The 17,699-nt window shown below is 34.6% G+C and overlaps 1 long non-coding RNA gene across 1 annotated transcript in view; it reads left to right on the forward strand.

Moving 5' to 3' along the window:
* The first annotated feature begins 43 nt into the window (after positions 1-43).
* The window catches only part of LOC111731607, a 130,000-nt gene continuing 112,344 nt past the window's right edge, over positions 44-17,699 (forward strand). Inside the window, exons 1-2 of the long non-coding RNA XR_002777220.1 lie at positions 44-909; positions 5,400-5,512. This is a non-coding gene — a long non-coding RNA (uncharacterized LOC111731607). The remainder of the gene's footprint in view (positions 910-5,399; positions 5,513-17,699) is intronic.

Here is a 17,699-nt window from a genome sequence, read left to right on the forward strand (position 1 = left end):
GCATGCGCACGCCGCGGCTGCTGCCCGCCCTCCCTGCGCGCCCCTCCCGCACTGGGCTCGCTCCCTCCTTCGCTCGCTCGCGGGTACAGTAGGTGTACAGCTTGGGGAAGAGGACACGGGCTGCTGGGAGGCTAAACCTGACTTCTCTTCATTGTGGGCTCTTATTGGTAGGCAGGCTACCGTAAACCCTCTATGTGCTGTCTAGAGTCCCTTACCGAGCACACTCTATTTAAAGATAATGGCAGAAGAGGGCACTGGGGGACAAGGGTTCGGTGGCGAGTTGTTTGCAAAGCCAAGTAAGGATAAACTGCTGAGTGACCAGCCTGAAGCGTGCGTTACAGGCATTGCAGCGTTTTGACCACTGCCTGACTGGAAGGAGGAAAAAGTGATATGTGAACAGAGATGGTGGGGGAAGGGGAGAAACCAGTTGGGCAAGCGTGGTTGCTTAGCATAAGCTAACGAATTTCAAAAAAAAAAAGAAAAAAAACAAAAAAAAAAAAAAGGTCCTAAAAAAAAACAATTTTGGCCTTTTTTCCCTTTTTTCCTCCTTTTTTTTAAAACCCGTGCTTTGCAGGCAGGATGGAAATGAACTCAGTTGAGGCCAAAAAAATCTTAAAGGAGAATACTATAAAGAACATGAAAGAGAAGCACGTATAATTTATTAAGTAGGGTTTGCTTTCTCAACTGCATTCTCTTCCGTCTCTTAATTAAATAGCGATGAAAAACAACTAAGTTGTTTGCATGATGACACCAGGGGGAAGAAAGGCTTGACCACTTCCTCGAAGGAAGAAAAGTCCTTTTTTAAGACACCGCCTACAGCTGGATTTGTAGAGTATGACCTGGTTACAACTCTTATGTCCAGAGAATTAAGAATAGAGTTCGGCCTAAAAAAGTACCACCTTATAAAAGGTAGCATGACATAGTGTTTGAGCTAACAATGTTTACAAGATCGGAAAATCTTTGTTAGAAATTAGTGAAACACATTAAGAGGGATTTAAAAGGCATGATTTGGTATATAAGTAGGGCTTAATTCTGTAAAGCTATAATTTTAATTTTCAGCCTTGGACTGTTAACACAATAATTCTCATAATACATCTTAAAGACAGGTACATTTATCTCTGCTATGTAACAAATGGGAAAGCTTTCATAAAATCACAGCGATTCAAACCATAACAGCATAAAACTTGTCTAGATTTTTGTAATCAACAGAATTGCTTATAAAAGAAATATAGAAAGGAAAACTATGACTCGAGCTCTCTATACATAACCAAACACATTTTGGAAGATTTTTGGCTGTCCGTGTCTAAAATATTTTAGACTCTTGCGCAGTATATTTGGATAGGTTGACACTATGAGTCACAATAAACTAAACTCATTGGGCTTGCTGTTTTCTTATTTATTTGGAAGAAACGAAATTTTGTTTGAATTTAGTTGACGAGGCAATATCTTCAACATTACATGAGGGTATAAATATGCAAACTATTTGGACAGTTTGTGGGCCGGCTATTTATCTCTGAAATAATTTAGATGATTAAAACTGAATTTGTGTGTTTTGGTGGGGAAAACAGTCTCTTTTTTTCCCCTTGTTTGACACCTGGTGGAAATTCTAGTTCAAGTACTTCGGTTCTTGTACTAGCTTTGATAACAGATACTACTTGGGGTTTTTCGCCACCTAGTGGTAAAAGTGGTGAATTTGATAAAACGTCAGCTCATTAAGGTCAAATGATACTTAGCATTCAAATAACCTTGGTCAAGGAACAAATTAAAAAGTGTAGTACACAATAAGACCTTCATTACTAAATTTGTTTTAAATTATTGAGGGTTAGTGAACAATGGCTGAATTTTTCATAATATTTAAAATTTCTCCAGTTGAAATATAACATTTCTGAAAAAATAAGAATCAGTTGTTTAAATAAACAAGACTTGCATTTAACCAAAAAGAATCCTAAAAGATATACTTATAGTTTGGAAAATTGTTCTAGCACATTCAATGTTTTACTACTGTCACTATATTACATTCTTTCTATTTGAAGCTTTTAGGATATAATAAATCATTCTGTTATTTATTTTGTTATTTCTCCTTATTTTCTTTTTATTGTATCTTCCTAAACACTTCTTTTTAACTAACAAGTTGACAAGAATGTCTTATCCTCTATCATTTTTACTTCAGATCCTACTCACCTACCCTAATTATCACTTTTCTTCTCTTTGGATTTGTTCACACAACAATTTCTTAAGTGTCTAGACTTGAGTTTACTTCATTTTGTTTTCCTCCTATTTATTCAAATTATGAAAACACCAGAAATAAACAACTCAGGTGCCTCTAAATCATTTTATGTTTTTATTTCTAAAAGAAAAAAACAAACACAGGTAACTAAGTTTTGTTTCTCTTGTGACTTTTGTAATTTCCCCTTTAAAGATTTCTTGTCTAAATAGCTACCCATTAGACAGCTTGAAATACTGTACTGTAGCCATTCATTATCTTGGGCTTCTGGACTTGCTTCATTGGATCCTTATGGTATTTTGCATTCCGTTTAAGCTATTCATCTTTACCACTAAGTCTCTTTCTTACTGCACCCCAGCCTACGTCTCATATGCCACCTCCTCCTACTCATCTGCTAACTCTCTATACTACTGTCAAGTACATCTTCTGTCCCCTTTGTTAGCTTGTCTCACTGTTGCCAATGTGCAGTTACATGCTGCTTTTTGTGCCCAGAACAACATCCCACTCCTGTGTTATCTCCTTTCCCTTCTTCTAACCCCTCTACCCTATTTAGTTGGCACAACTGAATAAAATTCCAACTAGACAGAATGACTAACTCCTCCTCCCCTTTCTATAGCTTCTTAAGAGCTTAAATAAGACTCTCTTTTTATGGTATTTTTTTTTCTTAGATTTTTAATTCAATTGCTGTTCCACCTTACTATGTAAAGGTTTAAACTCAATCTCAAAAACTTTGTTAAAAGCTGACAAATGGTAATTGCTATCAAGTTATATTGAGGCAATAATATGTCAAAAAAGTCTGGAGGTTTTCACCTGTTATAACAAAATGTCCAATATTTTTATATAAAAAAAGTAAGCCATCTCAACTGAAAGTTTTGGTGTGCGGTTGTAAGAAAAACCAAACCAGCAGTCAGAACCTTTTTTTTTTTTTTAAATGTGAATTCCATGCTTAATTCTTATTTAACACCTGACAGGTGTGAATGCTGTAGAAGTAAGGGAGGTTTTCTGGTTAAATCTTAATTCTGTATTTCAAGAATTTGTAACTCTGACTTAACTCTTTAACATCTTGGGAATGCAACAAATTTGACTTTGGTGTGGACAATGAGGGTAAGATTTGCTATAGTAGTAACAAAATGAATAAGAATTTTTATATTTGATATATTTAATAGTTAATTATATTGTATGTTTGTTGCATTCTTCATACTGACTAGACATTTAAATGTGTTGTAAATTTTGCGAGAAAATTCAGTACTAAATTTGGTTTCTATTCTCCCTCATGAAGTAGTGTGTTATGTGTTATGTGAATGCCATTTAATCTTTTATTTTTGATTTTTTGATTTAAAATAAAATCACCCACAATTCTACTATCCACCTAGAGATATACCACAGTTAACTTTTTGGTACATTTCCATCTAGATGTACAACTAAGAATGAAGGGCCTTGCTAGTTAAACTATGACAGTGCTTCTTATCAAGTAGAATTCTTTGACGACAGATTTGATTAGTGCCACTAATACTTAGGACCTGCTAAAAGAGATGAATGGGTAAAGTTTATTCATCCAGTATCAAGTGGCATTGGGCCTGCAAGAAGGATCAGAAATGCTAAATTTCTTTTCTGAACCATTTTATGACCTTTGACCAAGAACAATTTTATGTAACGAGGGAAAAACATCGTAATAACTAATATTTTCTTGATTGCTATTGAGTTTTAGTGGCAAAATATAATTAAAAGGAACCAATTCTCAATTTTTTATATTATATTTATATTTGGCTGACTGAAATTTGATTTTTTTCTTGAGAATGTTACCCTTCCAATCATGTACATTTTCTCCGTTGATGAAGAGAAAGTTATTATAAATGATTAAAAAAACCCTAAAGTTATTATTTACTGCTACTACCTTTTCAACACTTTAATTGGAAGCATTTTTAAGGATCTCCTCCCTAAGGTTAGTTTTATTTATTGCTGTTAATTTTTATGCTAATGTTATCATAACTTAAAAATTGTAAGAGAATTATTGCTTCTTACTCATCTGTGATCAGCTCAGTTTTCTTGTTACTGTTCTTCCTCCTGTTGGGGAATTTTTATTTGCTACCAGATTGAAGTAGTATTTATGATGAAGGAAGTGTTTGTTGTGGAAAATCTGTAAGGATAAGGGACGATTCAAGTTTAAAAGTTTGCTGAAGACTCATTGCCTCAAGAATTTTAAGTGTTTTAAGTGAATTTTTGTTTCAGGGTTAAGAAACAAGTCTGGTGAAAACTAAACCTTAAAATCACACTTTTAATTTATGACCTATAAATTCACATTTGGATAATCAGCAATTGGTTTTATAGTTGTTTGTGTAACATAAACATTTTTAGTTCATATATAAATTATTTCAATCAATACATTTTAGTGGAAACATGAGGCAACTGAAAATTTCTGCCCTAAATTGATATAACATTTTTGTAGTTATGTGTGAATTTCAAATTATTTTGTTGTCGGGACTCAAATAGAAATAAATTTAATGCTTTAATATTTTGGACTTTGAAACATATATGAAGAGTTTCATGGGCATGGAGGTACACGTGCACAAAGCAAAATATCCAATGTGAGGAACAAATTACATCAAATTAATATAGTCCATCTTGATCTTTGGAAAGTGGGAATAATGCTTTGGTAAAGCCAAAATAATTTCGTAAAAACAAAATTTGGAAGCTAGAGTTGATAGCATTTTACCTAATAATTCTGTTGTCCAAAGCATCTTTTACATTCTTAGAAATAAGGTACACTTTATTTCTACCAGTGGGCCACTTGAATAGGGAGAAGTCTTTTAACCAACTTTTCATTTATTATTATCATTATTTGCTGCTACTTGCATCTGTTTTGGCAAAACTTGGTGGAAGCCCTCAGAAAGGTGAATGTACAGGAAGAAGCTGAGCTGAACTCTTTTTCGTCCCATGAGTGTTTCTGCAAATCAAGACCTTTTAGAAAGGGTCACTCGGTAGCAAAGTGGCTAATGGGAGATTTCTGCAGGGAAAAGACTGGTTGTAAAATATAATCATGATCCTAAAGAAGATAACATGAGAAAGAAGAAAAGCCATACTGTTTTATTGTTTCTAGCACTAGCCTTTCTCATCTTTACAAACCTCAATGATTTTGTATTCTAATCACATTGTGTTTTTCTGTCTGTTTCTGCAGTGATGCTCACTCCAGATGAAATGAAATGTTGGCCTCTGGCTCAGAAACCGTGGTGGCCAGTACTTGGAAGACAAAGTTGTTTAAGTGAACTGCTTAAAAATCACCAAACATAGGTAAGAAACACCCACCAGAGTTGTGTGAGGATGAAGGGCAAGAGATCCTCTGGTGGATCTGGGGTCAGAGGAAGATAAAGAGAGTTATGGTGGCTACATAGTCCAGAGACCCCTTGCTGGTCAGGCTCATATTGAAAGAGTGGACATGGTGCAGGCTTGTCTAGTAATGACAGGAAGTCAAGAAGACTTTTTGGGGTGGGGATTAGGAAGCCTGGCTAATAACAGAAAATGGGAGGAGGAGAAGGTCAGGGTTGGTGGGATCAAGCAGTTTTTTTTTTCTTTTTTAGGTGTATAGGTCATGTATATCTTAGCCAAGAAGTCTGGAAACCACCAGGTTGTACACTGAGTAGGATGTGTGTCATGAGAGAAGTAGATTATCATTACAATATCCAGAATACTAGCATATTTTAATATGATTATTATGTAATAATCATAATTTTTTTTTTTACTGATTATCTTAGTTGGTCCTCTTACTGGCCCTATGTGGTAAATACTATTAGAGTATATCCATTTTGTAAGCAAGGAAACAAGCTTAGAATGACAAAGTAACTTGCCCAATCTCATACAGCTAGTAATAGGTGGTGCTAGCTAAACTTGTGCTCTTAATCACTAGGCCACACTGCAAGCAAGTCAGTGGGCTTATTTATCAATACTTCCTTCAAGAAAGCTTCTGTACCATCCTCTCCTCCCCTACTTTGGATTATGTGTAACGTTTCTGTGTTCACAGCACCTTTTAAAAACCTTATTCCCTAACAATCTTTTGTGTAGTTTGTACATTTATTGTCTCTTCCATAATACTCTAAGCTTCTCATGATTTTATCTACATGATCTTGTCTACAGCTCAAGTGTTAATCATTTTTATATTTTCAGCACTCAGCATAGTGCTTGACACATAATACACATTCAATAAATGTTTATCAATATGATAAATTAATAATGGAATGTTATCCTTAAACAATTTTTTATTGTAAGATTGTGGAATCTTAAGGGAAGTTTTTCCAAATAACCACATGAAAACACTTGAGACTGAAGAATTAAAAATAAGATTTAAGTTCAGATCATCACTTTATAAAAGTATGCTGATTGCCACAGGGTCACCATCATAGTGCATTGTTTAATCCCAGTCAAAGTAATTAAGGGTTACTAGCCTATGCTAAAGTAGTTTCATGGTTGTAAAGTAATAATCATATTAAAAATTCACATATCCCTCTTCAGCATTTTTCTACTTGTATTACATTTGGTACATTATTTACAGCTGATGAACAAGGAGTCTTCCAGCCTGCTTTTGAGTGCTTAGGAAAAATGCAATTGTGTGCCATAGCAGAGAGCAAAATACCTGACTGTAAGCATTTGGGCAAGTTAAGTGAAAATTGCAATATTGTTTATCTATATTTTTAATATAGTTTCATAGCTGACATTTAATAAAGTATTCTGAACAGATTCGCAAGTAGGTGAGAGAAAAGTTTATTTCAAAGATCTTGATTATACAGTATTTTATTTGCTATATATACAGATTATGTATAAGTGATGTCTCTCTTAGAAATTAAAATCACTAAAAATGTTTCTGAAGACAAATACTTATTCCTTCGTAGGTTTGGTAAATTCAGCAATCAGATATGTGAAACTCTGGTTACTAAAATATACATATTTTTTAAAAACGATTTTACAGATATTTTAAAAAAATTTTTTAAAATTTTAGAAACAATAAAATAGGTGGGAAATAATTCAATATTTGCTGTGGAGAAGCAAATTTTTATGGATTTATGGGTGAAAATGAAACATAACGTTCTAGATACTTGCAAGATATTAGAAAGCATGAGCAATGGTGCATGCTATGGATTGAATTTATTTTTATAAATTTAACTCCTGAAGAAATGAATTAATTTTCCCTTAATAATTAACAGAAAAGATCTAGACATTTTTAGTGTATTATCTTACGTTACTAAACAAAGGCAATCTATTATGAAATTGTACAAGTAACAAAGTTAAAACTTGATAGTGAAATAGAGAAAGAGTGTGATCAGTGAATAAAATGTACAGTCATGTAATTAAAAATTTTCACTTCCGGAAGCCAGAATTTTTGGCTTAAAATTTATAAAAGAAAATACCCACATGTTTTCCTTCACAATTGTGAAACTCAAAAGAGCTTTAAATATATTATATGCAGTGTCCAGTCTGTAAGACCCATTAATTAGTTGAATTATTATTTTTTAAAATAGGGCTTTTTTTCTCCAAAACAATGTTTAGTTATTAATAAACAACATTTAAATGATAGAAACCATTGTTTTCTACAAATTAATATATTTGGTTTTTATTGTTTTATAATATGTTTAAGTATATTTTCTTACAAATATACTATATTTGGTATATGTAGAATTTGCCGTGGAGGCTTATATGTGTTTACACACAAGGACAGGGGGGAAAGAAATATTGCCTGAGTAGTGCTAATAGTTTCTGGTATTATCTCATTTTCCAGAAGATAACTTTCTGTATGAACGTGTGTGTGTGTGTGTGTGTGTGTGTGTGTGTGTGTGTGTGTGTGTGTGTGTGTGTGTATGTGTATGTGTTTTAAAGGAAATACATAAAGTTAAAAAGAACTCTATTGTGGAGAGACTTGCTGTATTTGTGTTAAGAAGAAGCAATCTTTATCTCTACCTGTTTGATAAATACGGTACATAAAACAAAATGAAAAGATTAGATGTGAAAAGAAGACAATTTTAAGGAGCTCTAGAGGGAAAAATACATTTGACTATTTATATAATTCTTAAACCATAAAATGATGAAGATGATGGACTAAACTTTTTACATGCTTTTAAAAAATATTATTGTTATTTATGCCTATAGCATCTGGTCTTCCTAGGTGGTCTCCCATCTAAGTACTAACCAGGTTTGACTCTGCTTAGCTTCTGAGATCAGACAGTGGGCTTGTTTAGGGTGGCATGGCCGTAGGCAATGTTGCATGCTTTACATCATTTGATCTTAACAATAATGCAATTATCCTCATTTTACAGATAGGGAAACTGAGGCTTTGAAAGGTCGAGTAACCTGCTCAGGGTCACACCCTAAATGGCAGAGTTTCCTTTACAGAATTTACAGGTTAAGAGGGAATATAAACAGTTACAATAGGGATATATATGCCATTGATATGTTACCAATAGGATTAGTATATACTAGGCAGCATCTTGCAAAGGTAGTAAATTCTGGTGCAGTGCTCAGGCTGAGCCTTCACAGAAGAGTTAAGATTGACTAGAGAAGAGAGAGAAATCGGGGGAGTGCTTAATGATCAATCTAGAGAAGTAAACAGAGGCCAGTTTATCAGATCTTTAAAGCTACTCAAAACATATAATTGATTGTCCTAATTGGGACACTTGAGAATGAATGAGAGGCTAATAATAACCATGTTAGTACAACAGAAATAAACAGAAACCATCTTGGGCAAACCAAGAAGTATAGCAATGTAAGGAGTTTGGACTTTATTCTAGGAGCAATCAAGAACACTGAAGGATTGAGATGAGGAGGAGGAGGGGAAAGAGATGACAAAAATCTATTCAAGAATTTAGATGTGACATCTGCAGCAGGTTCAAATCTCTCAGCTATAAGACAAACTGGAAACTTCATGAAGGTTTTTGTCTATTATGCACAGAGAGCCAAAATCCATTACAGAAATTGTCTGGATGAGCTACCTGCTGGGTCCAATGAAACACTAGTAGACAAAGAAGTTGAAAAAGGGAAGACTCACATATTCTTTGGATGACTGGAAGAGTGTGACACCAGTATGGCATCAAGCCTTACTATGATTCCAAGGACTTTATCACTAAATAGAAATGATTTTTTTTTTTTTGATATGGTGAGGGAGGTTGAAATAAATTTGATCTTTAATTGGGGAATATGTAATGTATTATTCCATAATGATATATGATAATTGCTTTGGTAATCATTCTTTAAGTTCCTGCTCATTTATGGAACTTATGTAATTATCACCTATTATTATTGGATTTATTACTCTAAGGGAAATATTGTCAATAAAAATATCTGCTTAACCTAAAAAAGTTAACCTGGCGAGGTTAATTTAAGGACTGTGATTTTCACATGGAAATTTTTACTTAGGAGATTCTTGAAATTTCCCTTTCCCTACAGCATCTAAAATGTTTTTATTTACAAAAAGCTACTGTACCCAGAATTTTCTAGGAAAACATCTTTTTGCTCTTGAACTCAATAGTAAGTAGGAAATCATACTGTATAGTATTCATGTGCATAGAACAGTTAATAAATTAATAATGACTTAATTAAAATACTAATAAATTAATATCTTCAGACCTATTAACTAAGTTTACTTAAAGTGATTTAATGAGCAGGTGTTAACTGGAAATAAACCTATATATTTTCTAAAACTATTGAATCACAAGAAAACAAACATCAAAATATTTTTCTGAACCAAATCATTTTATTTGGTTACAGTTCCTGCTTTTGGCATACATCTATTAATATCAGGTATAGAGAATTTGAAAGCTGTGCTGGGAAATTCAGTGGGTAGATTCTCTCAAAGTTAAATCCCATTTCTTTCCTCAGTGAATCTTTAACTTTTTTTTTTTTTTTTCATCTTAGCAGTCGACAAAAACTCTGGCAGACTGGAATATAAAACATAGATTACATTTTATGTAGTTCGCACAGCTCATGTACAAACAGAAAAAGATTTCCTCATGACCTACCTTGATATCTTTATTCAAGGCCTATACCATTCAATTTGTCAGTGTGCCACTGCCACTACTGCACGTTTTTGGTCATAGTAAGGTACAGCTAACATAGCCATCCTGATAGGAAAGAGATCTGCAGGTTGCTGAAGAGAGGAGGTTACATCTAATTTACAAGTCAGAGATCAGAATCATACAATAGCTATATGTGGAACTGATTTTATTTCATGGTTTTTAAGCTTTTTTTTTCATTGAAGCAGTACCTACAATTGAAAGACAGGTATGTTGTAGCATTTAATGCCTTAAATTCTTTAGAGTCTGAAATGGAAAGGGGATGTTCTTAGGTGTTTAGATCCTAAATCTTAGGGATTTTGAAATGAAATGCTCTGTCATTCATTTATTGTGCCATAATTGAAATGCCCTGTGGATGTTATTTGGGATTATTGTGATTAATATTTGGAAAAGTTTATCATTTTCAAATATAAGATTCTTAAGGAAAAAAAAAACACTGAAGGGTTTTTAAGGGCTATAACATGATGTTATTTGTATTTTAGAATAACTTAGACTGATGTGTGGAAAATAGGTTAGGAGAAATTTGAAGACTAAAATAGGCTGTTGCAGTAATACAGCAGAGTGATGATGGTGGCCAGAATTGTGTACTATCAGAGAAGTTAGAAATGGATAAGTTCAAGGGATATTTAGGTTGTAGAATCAATAGAAATTGGTACAGAGGGAGACATATTAACTGGATGTATGTTGTAGTGGAGGGAAGGGGAGTCAAGGATGACATTGGATTTCTGGCTTAGGCAACTTGATGAGTGAATGGCTCCACCATTCACTGAGATGAAACACATGAGGAAGGAGTAAGGATGATGATGAATTTATATTGGTTCAGTTTTATATCCATTAAAATTATTTTTGTTTTTTAAATATTTAATTAAATGTTTTTAAATATTTGAAATTTACAGAGAATTTACTGACACAGTATGCAGACCTTTTTGTCTTAATACTGTCCTTTAGAGCAAAGGAATATAATTCAGAATCATCTGTTGCATACAAACATCATATGTCTTTAGTATCCTTCAGTTGGGAGCAGCAATACAGTCTATTCTGGTCTTTAATGACCTTGACATTTTGAAAATTATAGACCAGTTATTTTATGGAATGTACCTTTGGGCCTTTTCCAACCAGGATTTTTGAAGAGAATTAAGTCCTAACATCCTAAAGCATTTATTATATGAAAAATTTACTTCTTTCAATACACCTAGAATAGTATTAATTATGTACAATTCTTCAGAGAGTTGAGAAATGATCACTGTGTTCTGTGGTTTAGTTGAAAAAGGCTGAATTATTAAATTTTGACAGGAACACCTGAAAGCGATGCTATTTTCTTCTCATTGAATATTATCAGATGACACATGATTTTGATTTGTCCTATTACTGATGGCCACTTGATTAAAGATGTGTCTGTCAGGATTCTCAAATATTAAGATAGTTTTGTTTTCCTCCCTTGGTAATTAATAAATATTTTGTGGGGAAGTTCTTTGAGACTTCCCCATCAAACTTCCTCATCAAACTTTCAACTTATTTATTTATTTGTAATACTATTGATTGTTGTGGGCCTTAATTTATTACTATCATTATTTACCTTGATGTTCACATTGTCCCCAGACTAGCTACTGGAAGCACCTTCCATGGTGCTTATGTATTCTCTTGCCATGTCTCTATCACTTTTTGACTATGTTCTTTCTTTCTGGCCCAAAATATTAACAAGTTCATTTTTGTACGTTCCCTGCTCAATGATCAATTTAGAGAAGTAAACAGGCCAGTTTATTAGAATCTTATAGCTAATCAGAACATATAATTGATTGTCCTAATTGGGACACTTGGGAGTGAATGGGAGGCTAATTAATAATCATGTTGGCACAACAGAAATAAACAGAAACTGTCCTGGGCAAATCAAGATGTATAGCAATGCCTTGGAATCAGCAATTTTTTGTCCTGAGTCTTTTTAGTGGAGAATAACATTTAGAAGACAAGAACTGGGTATTAGGTTTGCTCTTTGCTTTTGAAGTGTAACGCTTCAAGCCTTTTTTAGTAGAGAGTGCTAGGATCTGCATGTATGTATGTATGTATGTATGTATGTATGTAAGTATGTACATACACACATTTGCATATCTATTATCTGTCTGTCAATCATTCAAACCATGAGTTTATATTGATACCATCAGTTCTAATCTAGTACCTCAGGGCTTGTTCTAATTTTCTCTCTTTCCATACGTGTATAACTTCCCTTCCTTGACAATGAGAAACCAGGCTCCCATTGGCCTTACTATATTTACTTTTTGGATCAATCTCAGTGCACGTAATCAGTCTCTTTTTTCCATTGCCATTCCCTCTCCTATCTAGATGTACTCTTCCCCAGAGTGGACCGTGCCACCCATATCAGACTATTCTTTTACATGAATGTACTCTCACCTTACTCAGGCTTGGCCTCTCCACACTGCACTGACCTTTGTGTGATGCTGTATCAGGTAGGCTCTGACTCTCATGTAGCTCTCACTTCCCCTCTGCCTCCCAACCTCCCATGCCTCTTCTTCCACAAGCAGGGCAGGTATACAACTATTTCAATTTAATTGTTTATGAAAAGAGAAAGGTAGGGCAGAGGCTAAAAGGACACTAATTCAGGAAAGAATTGTTTTCGGTATTGTCAATTTAGAAGGTGAGGTTAAAGATATGAAAGAGACAGGTAACTGGTAAAACCACTTCTCTGAGAAGGTAGAAAGGGATGGGATGTAGAACACAATTCTGAGGATTAGTTTTGAGTATGAAAAAGACCATGTTCCCATTTTAAGAGAAAGTGGGAGGGAAGAATGGTTTCGATACAGATCGGTTAAAGAGTTTCCTGGCGAAAGTGGAATGGATTTTCATCTATGGGTTTTGCTTTCTCTGTGAAGACATATCTGAGAAGGAGTGATTTAGTTGGAGATTTGAAGAAAGTAGAGAGAGTTCAGAAATCAGTGTAGAGCATAAGAAAGTGAAATGAGCAAGAAAACCAGAAAGATTTCTGAGTGATATGGAAGATCTAACTGAGAATAGAAACTGAAAATGAGTTGAGACCCAGGCCTGAAAAGTTAGTGTTTTTTCAGCAGTCCCCAGTGCTGGGAGTATAGAAGGCATTTTTTTATCAGGCAGATGGTTAAATAGAAATGGCACAAGTAAGTTGATGATATTGGCTAGAGGTTGAAATGAAGAAATGAATGTTGAATGTTGAAATGAACAGTTCTTTAAACTATTGGGAAAGTAAAGGAAGAGAGGAGGAATCTGAATGAGAGACAGTAGATGGATCTTGGCCTACCTCAAGGTCCTTGTGTGATTTGGTTCCCAATGACCAGAAACCATCTCTGTCTAACCTAAGGGTATGTGCGTAGGGGCAGGAAGGGAAAGCATTATTATAAGTATATTGGGTAGCCCACAGAACTGAAAGTCAGGCTGGATAATCATGCCTCAGAAATACAGGAAGCCTTTAGCTTTGGTGGCATAGGTGTTAGGAAGCCTCTTCAGATGACCATGATTGGGATGAATCAGCTCTACCATGATCTATTCTTGTGTTACTGCTCAGGATTCAAATACTGAGGAGAAAAGTTAAACTTTAAATGGCCTTGCTTGGGTCTTGTGCCCAAACTCTTGGCCAAGAGATTGAGATTATTACCAAGACTGTATGAAAAAGGGTAGGGGTAGTTCCACAAAGGAAAACAAGTGTGCTGTTGAGAGGAAGAGAATGGATGCGACTCTAGCAAAAACGAGATGTTCAGTGCTGATAGATTGCATTTGTGGGTATTGAATTTATGTAGATCTGATAAAGCAGATTTGATATGGTGAGGAAGGTGAATGAAATGCTAATCCTTTTTTTAACTTTTATTCTTCTTAATTACAAAAATAATGTATGTACATTGTAAAAATAATTAAAACTATCCCCTCCGCCAAATCTTTAATAAATGTGGAGCAATGACCAAGATAGGACAGTAAAGTGGGGAGAAGGAGATAGATTGATTTGAAAAGTATGGTTTAAATGTTTCCTATGGTTCAGATCTGTCAAGTACACTGTGGATATGACAGTGAATAATGAGTGTTTGGTCTCTTGCTCATAAGTACAAAACAGTGCGTTGAAAACTTTAAGGTCTTGTACAAATCCAAAGTTGATTTTACAAAAATGTCAGCTTTTGGAATAGGTAGGTATGTATCTTCAACTTATATAATAAAATCAAATCAAATAATTTTTAATTCTTTTAAAAACTTCCATAATTCACACATTTAAGAATTGACTTTTTTTTTATTGTTTTTTTCGTTGTGCACTCTTTTTGAGATAATGTGTAATCTCTCCTGAAAAAACAAAAACAAAAACAAAAACAAAAAATTGACCCTCTCCCAGCCTGCTTTTTATTTTTCCATGAGAATTTCAATGAGTTTATTTGTCTCAAACTGATAATTTGTGCTGGAGAGCAAGATCTCAAATGCTTCTCCACCTTGCTTTAGAAAGTCAACATTTTAGTGTAAACAGTTTTGTTGAGTAGATTCTATTTGGTGGATATTAACACAATAATGTTTTTATTTTTTTCCACTCACAATTCCCAGTAGTGCTTTGTAGACTCTCCCAAGATAATTTCTTGGGCACATTCCACAACTTTCTCATCACTTTCAGTTATTAAAAAAAAAAGCAAAACCGAACTAATTTCACTCCAGTGTAAAAATCCAATCTCAAATCTGATTCAAATATAATCCTCTCAATTTCCTCTACTAACATCTAAGTTTTTTTGTTGGGGAGGAGGAATATGAGACATGGCAGGGGTTGCTTATTAGAGATGAGAAAGTACCCTTCCCCATAAGATTTGCATGATTCTGTTGCCGCTGGTGGCTACTAACAATATGGTGGTCTCCTCATAACTTTGTGCAGTTTTTAGGGTTGTCTAGTTTTACCACAGTCCACTACGTCACTGTGAGGGTACCCATGTGTTCTTTTAGTCCTGCCTTTGGTCTACATCCCAACCACTTAAGAAGCAGCCGTTAAGTATCCCCAGGGTTTGGCCAGGGCTTGGGCTTTCTCCTCTCCTGCGTATTCTTATATCAATTCAAGCATAGGAGTCCGCCTCTGCACCCTCTGATAGAATTGGAAGCCTGGAATGGGTTGGAGGCTGCCTTCACTTTCTTTTTAAATTCCCTATAACATGGTCTCTCTTTGTCCCACATTTCTGGGCTTGGCTAATTAGTGCTTCTCCTTTAAAATCTCCAGAAAAGAAGCAGGCACAATTCTTGGTGTTCCGATAGGCTCCCAAATTTCAAAAAATACAAGTAGGTTCTTCTCCAGACTCTCTCACAGGTTCTTCTCCAGACTCTCTCTGACTGAACTTTGAAGGCAGTCTTCTGGTTGGTCTCTATGTTCCTGACTCTGCATGTATTAAGCTAGGTAGTAGGCTGTCACCCTTTCCTTCTTTCCGGCACTCACATTCTGTATTCCATTGAAACTCTGCCGTCACTTGGCTTCTGGTGGGTTAAGGGGTGATATTTTTCTGCCCACCCAGGGCTGAGATTTTGATCAGGAATAGCAGAAGTGGTTCCCCTGCCTCTGAATAAGTACTCAGGGGGCTTTTGGCTGAAACACTTGGAAAGGTCTTTAAAAACATAGAATCCTTATGCCTTTCTGTCATCATTTTTCACTCAGAATAATCAATTCTAAGACAACAGGAAAAATCCTATTAACATTCTATTATCATAGTATAAAACTAAACTAAATGATATCCTTCATTCTTATTTGATACTGTAAAAGAGAATGAAATGACAATACAATGAAAAGAGAAAACACAAACTATTATTACCCACAGGATTTGGCAAACTGATCTTTTCAGTGTCTAAAATTTTAAGTTAGGGATGTTTAAAGCAGCATTGATTTTAAAAGATCATTGGACATACTATTAATGAATAATATTATAGTTGTTTTGTCTGACTTCCTGTTGGAATATGGTAGGTATAAGGTGACTGTCAGAGTGAGAAAGAGGAATTAGGCCTATTATTAAATCATTGCTCAGTCAAGAATATAGCTCAATAACAGTGTTTAACTTTTTATTAGAAAGGCTTTGAATGTAATAAGCAGGATTGGCATTGATTTAAAAAAATGAACAGATTTTCCTTTAAGACTTTTGAAAGACATTTTTTCAAGTTAAACAGATGTTAAAATGTACTTGTTAATCTTATGCCTCATAGTCCCCTTAACAGAGGTTTGAATAAAGAAGTATTTTAGGTTCTGGCTTAAATATAAAGATGATTTTAAGCATTCCCAACGGCTAACAAATATGATTATTATTCCTACGGTGGTACTATCTTCAGACTTGCTCAGCTGAATTCTTTCTGAGTGACATTTCTGCTATACAGATCTTTCTCATTAAGAACTCAATAATGGAATAGGTTAATTAGAGATAGGTAATCTTACCTTGTATTAATCATCCTCTGTCAGAATAAATTAACCTTTTTTTAGCTCCTATTTTCTGGAATTCCCAACCTTTGTAGACCCTGTTCTTGAGGCATTAGATACCCTCATAAAATTTTAAACTCATTTGAATTTGGAAGTACCCATTATTAATAGAGTTATTAAACTTAATTATCACAGATTTACTCTGAGATCATTGAAGATAAGCCTAATTCAGGCACCTTACAGCTTGTTTCTTCGTGGTGTGTGATCTGGAGAAGTTCACTTATTATTTCTGAGTCTTCATTTCTCTGATTTATAGAATAGGAATAACTCTGTCCATCTCAAATTATGGAAATTAAATGGGATAACATCTACAGTGGATTCTGAAATTCACTGCTGAAGTTTTCAGGATTGTTAGTATTATTTTGAGGTATGTTCAAGTCAGAAGACTTCACGTTTACCACTGTTGATATTAAATAATTCCTAATATCACTGAGCTCCTGGTTTCTATGTATCCTTGGCAGGGATAAAAAAAAAATGACAAAAAGTGTGAGATGGTATTGCGACCATTCAAGGCTTCCATACCTCTTTGGTACATGTGTGGGGCCCAAGGTAGCAGATGTGTCAGTCAGCCCATCAAAGAATAGAACTCATTGGGCCAGCCATGTTGGAGATTCAAGACACTACATGACAAACTGAAAAACTAGCATGCATTGAGATGAATCTATTAACAATGTAAATATAAATTCATCTGCTTTTGAAAGGCAAAATAACGCAGTAAATGTCATCAGAGGTAATTTGGGAAACAGTCAAACATTTGGCTTTAATTAGAAAGGCAAGAAAATACATGAGAACTAAGTTCCTTTTGGTCAGCGTTTGTTTATCCTTCTCATCTTGAGTTTGAGCCAAACATTTTCAGTTTTGACTCGTTCTTCAGTGTTTCTCCAAATTTGGGCAGAGCCTTTGGCCTATTTAGAGATAGATGTAGCTTAGTTCAGTGTTAGATAAGAGGGATGGTGGCCCATGCATATTA

This window comes from Pteropus vampyrus, unplaced genomic scaffold (genome assembly GCF_000151845.1).
Source record: "Pteropus vampyrus isolate Shadow unplaced genomic scaffold, Pvam_2.0 Scaffold11, whole genome shotgun sequence".
Lineage (NCBI taxonomy): Eukaryota > Metazoa > Chordata > Mammalia > Chiroptera > Pteropodidae > Pteropus > Pteropus vampyrus.